Here is a 5,239-nt window from a genome sequence, read left to right as displayed (position 1 = left end):
TCCACTTGCCAGCAGAGAGCAGGCCTAAGCTGCAGTCGGACATCCTTAGCGCTGCTGAGGAGGCGGGAGAGGCTCCCACCACCACTGCTGGCAGCAGTCAGCCTGGCTTGTGGCTGAGCAGAGCTCCCCCATGTGGGAGCGCACTGACCACCAGAGGGCAGCTCCTGCATTGAGTGTCTGCCCCCTGGTGGTCAGTGTGTGTCATAGTGACCAGTCATTCCCAGCCATTCTGCTGTTAGGGTCAGTTTGCATATTACCCTTTTTCTATATAGGATAGAGGCGTGGTGCATGGGTGGTGGCCAGCTGATTTGCCCTGAAGGGTGACCCGGATCAGGGTGGGGGTTCCCACTGGGGTGCCTGGCCACCCTGGGTGAGGGGTTGATGGCTGTTTGCAGCTGGTCACATCCCCTTCAGGGTGGAGGTCCCCACTGGGATGCCTGGACAGCCTGGATGAGGGGATGATGGCTGTTTTCAGGCTGGCCACACCTCCTTTAGGGTGGGGGTCCCCACTGGGGTGCCTGGCCAGTCTGGGTGAGGGGCTGAGGGTCGTTTTCAGGCTGGCCACCAACTGAAGCTCCCAGCCTCTCCTTTTTTTCTTTTTTTTAATTCTGAGATTAATTTACCTCTATAATTGAAACATTGTTGCTTTTGGGCTCAGAGCCAGTCCACTGCAGACAGGGAACCTTGGCTTCCTCCATCACTAGAGCAAGCAAGCCTCATGTTCGCTTCAGCTGCGTGGCTGCAGGGCGCTATCTTTGTTGGCAGTTAATTTGCATATCGCCCTGATTAGCCAATGGAAAGCGTAGCGGAGGAACGGTTAATTACCCTTTTTGTCTTTTATTAATAGGATATTGTTACTTTTCTAGCACCTTAAATAACATAGACAACAAATTGAATAACTCACACTATATGTCTTCTCAGCGTGAGCTTTCAGCTAATCTTTGTTTCAATTTTTAGAAACAGTGGTGAGAGTAAAATGATGACAGAGAAAAAGTCCAAATAGCTTGTGACCCAGTGTCTCTCAGTGATGGTGTTAGCTTGCCTGCCAGTCTAAGACCTTGAAAATAGATAATTCTGCTTATAAACACATGGTAAAAAGTGCATGTTTCTAGTTTGCTTACACTGTCTCATTAGCCAATATGGAACTCCTGAATAATGCACCAAACTTTTATTGAACACCTACCTTACACATTGCACTACAATAAATACTATTTCTAAGGGCCAGAGGGAAGTAGGTCCACCAATGTGAACAATAGAACCCCAACTTAACAAAATCACTGGCTTAATTAATATTCAGTCTTAACTGTTTATCTTTGTTCCTTTTTATAATACTTCCTGGCAGATGCACCTGGCACACTGAGAAATAACAAATTCCTTTTCTCATGACCCCATGTGCACTTCTGCTCCAACTTATTAAGCTGTGTGCTCTTACAAGTGAGCTGCATTTCTTTACAAGCCACTATATGCTAGTTATAATTGTTTCTATAATTCTGTTTTTAATTAAATATTTTTAACAAGGTAAAAATTTTAATTGCAAAATGAATGATCATTTTCATGAAAAACTAAGTTAAACAATTTGTAAAACTCTGTAAGTATGAAAAACTAAATTATTCTGTCTTACTGAGTATTTTAGAAAAAAAAATTATAGATGACCCTTCATGAGTGTTGTTTAGGCATAAAACAAACAAAAAATAAGACAAATTTCTAAAGAAAACACTCTCCACAACGTAAGATCATCATAATGATTGTACATTAATATATTTATATATTTAACATAAAATGTGTGAATTATGTAGGTATCATTACTTATAATTTCATGCTTTGACTATTTTGATTAACTGACAATGATGATTAAGATAGATTTTTTTGTGATTTACCAAATTAAGTTTTAATATGTTTCTTCTGTACATTGATATGACCCTACAATCACTAAATATTTAAATACCTACTGCATTCAACATGATAGAGTAGGTGCAAGTGGAGAGATGCATTAAGAACATAATAATCTAAGATAATATCATGCTACTGTTGTGATAGATTTAATCCTCATATACTTAAATTAATCAATTTTAATATTTTATTAATGGAATTCTTGTTTTCTTTTATATAACCTTAAAAGGAAATAGATTTTCAGTGTAATTTCTATTTGAAACATTACACAAATAATATACAAGACATCCTATCTATAGAAATTTAGTTAATGCTGAGGCACTTCACAGTATATTGACTTGAAAGTATTCCACACATGTAGGATGAAATTATCGATTCACTTGAACTAATGACGTATCCTTTTAGTTATTAGCAAATATCAGTGCCTTATACATCCTCATATATAGATAGCATAGTGTATCATGACAATATTGATCAATGGTGCTTTCCACATACTTTTAAGCACAAATACTCTTCCTGAAATATCAAGCTATGAAATATACTTATTTTTAAATGTTGAAAATATAGGCGGTTATTATAATCAATCGATTTCCAGTTGATTTCATAATCTCCTAAACAAGACCCCCTGGCTTTATCTCCCTTTTATGCTGTCCAGAGCTGTTGCCTCTTAATACAGTGGGGCCTTGACTTACGAGTTTAATTCGTTCCGAGACCGAGCTCATTAAGAAGCTCGTTAAGGAGCTCGTTAACTCAAATTACTCTATCAACTCAATGCAAAAATTGGGCCGAGAGACAGCTGGTATCTCCAAAAACTCGTTAGTCGGGACACCCGTAAGTCACGGCCCCACTGTATTAGTACTTTCAAATAGTTCATGTCTACATGCATATTGTACTTCAGAATGCAGAAGAAAAATGGGAAAGCAATATTCAACAAAGGAAAAAAATAGCAGAAAAGTCTTTCTTAATGTGCTGTGTTACTGCCAATTGGATAAAATTTGCCCACACAGAGTTTCAAATTTGAATATCCCCTATTCAAATTCAAAGTTAGCAGCCAAAAGTTTTTCTTGTACAGTCCTAAGGCTTATAGTGAAAGTTAACGAACTATCATTTATAGGAAATAGAGTTGAATGTTTATTAGTGCTGGACTTTGAAATAACCACTGATAACATAGTACACAGCAGGTCTCAAGCAAACTCCACTAACTCAGAGTTCCAATTTACACTCCTAGGTGGAGCATGGGATAATCAGAAAGAGGTAGTTGGAGCCTTTTGGAAAGTCAGGAGGTAAAAAATATATATATATATTGAGGTTGAATCGGCCCTGGTGAGGTTGAGACGGCCCCTGGGAAGCTGAGAAAAATACCACATGAACTCACTCATTTATGGATAATAAGGACTATTATAGACTGATGAATAAAAATGGATACAGAGGCAGAGCAGCATTGAGCAGACTGTCAAACTGCAGTGGGAACCCTGGGGGGGCGGGTAGGAGATCAACCGAAGGACTTATATGCATGCATATGAGAATAACTAATGGACACAAGACACTGGGGGGTGGGGGAAGAAATAAAAAAAAGAAAAAATATATATATATATATTTTTTTTAACCAGGCTTTACCAACACCTGTTTAGGTATGCATTATAAAAGCAATGATCCCACTGCACTGTGGAAGATTTTTTAAAAAATAGGGAAAACAAACCCAGGTAATTTTTGTGGAGTTTTGCTCACTTTTCTGCAAGGACATGGAATGTTGTATAGTCCAGACAGTCTGCCTATCACAGGAGCATCATTCATGAAGGGACAATGGTTGCTGGCTTCGTGAGGACCTGTGGGAGACAAAGCACATGAGACTTTTTTATTCAGCTTTCAACTGAAGCATATTTGACAAATAAGCAGCAAGTGTAATGGAATTCTACTGATTACACTAATGACAGTGTTTATGATGAGTTCTAATCTCTTCTAAGAGGTCATTCACTGGGGAAACTCTGAGGTAGGTGAACTTACCCATCAATCCACACTTAATAGTGGATTTTTTTCATTCAACATATGCACAAAGCACTGATATGCTCTTGATGAATGAGAATGATGATAATGATAATGGTTACTTGATTTGTGTTCTGCCTGCCACTCACCTACCTTAAGTGCCAAGGCTGCGATAAATGATAGGCATTGTTAGAGCTTCTTGTGCGAGAAATGAGGCCTTCTCACTCAGAGAATACTTTTTATCTTCAGCTAACTGAGTGTAAATCCATTGCCTTTATGCCTTTATTCGTTACTGGTCTGTTGGTTTGTTTGTCTTGATTCACCTTTAGTAAAAGTATACAGACTTCATGGGAATTATATTTCAACCTACATTTTCGACCAGAATATAAAATTTTAGATCGTAGATCATCCAAATTTTCTAATCTTTTTAGCAGACAGCTTTGGGGCAAGCAGCTCAAATTTCTGCTTTCTGAAACTTTCTTCTGGCCATAATTTCAGTATATTTTCACTGAACACCAGGAAATTATAGAAAGAAATGAGTTAAGAATGAAGTTCCTGTGTGTCTTTAAATCTTGGGTATGCATTATTTTCATTTATGCTTTACCATTACTGTCTCAAACCTTTAGCTAAATACTATGACCACAGTTAGGCAGAATGGAGACTTTTGCTGGCAGAAAAAAACACACACAAAACTATGATAATTTGTATTAATATATTACCAAATACTTCAATTAAAACATTAACACAGCTTGTAATTTTATTAAAAATATGCACATCATACACACCTATAAAATTTCACCTCCATTGAAACTCATATATATATATATTTGATTTTCCACCTTTTATAAAGTAGCTGGGAATCACTTGGTAAAATGAAATTTTTAAGAGTAATCTGAGAATGTACATATTCTTCTATGCCTTTACTCTTAACATTAAAAATGCATCACATAAAAGTGTTGACAGAAAATTTACCCGTACTTCAATATATTCTGAAATATAGGTGCTTTGATTAAAGTAACTATTTTATTGCACAACATGCTATGTCTATAAGATTTTTCTCATGAGTTCTGAAATTCCTCATGCTCTTAATACTTTTTAGTCAACTCATGGTGCTAGATGCTGAAGATAGCATTTTCCAAGTATGACCACACCCATTTATATTCAATTCCATATACTCTGCTTCCATTATGATGTTGACATACCTATACCAAAGAAGGATTCCTCTTCCTACTCAAAACTGGACAGAGCAGAATACCTTACTCTGGAAAATGTGATAGAATTTATCCTGCATGACTTTTGAAGCTGAAAGGTAGTACAAGGTTACAAAAGGTAAAATCACTCTGGCCGTCCCTCTTTCTCTCTGGGT

This window comes from Myotis brandtii, unplaced genomic scaffold (genome assembly GCF_000412655.1).
Source record: "Myotis brandtii unplaced genomic scaffold, ASM41265v1 scaffold815, whole genome shotgun sequence".
Classification (NCBI taxonomy): Eukaryota; Metazoa; Chordata; class Mammalia; order Chiroptera; family Vespertilionidae; genus Myotis; species Myotis brandtii.
Note: the sequence above shows the minus strand (reverse complement) of the source record.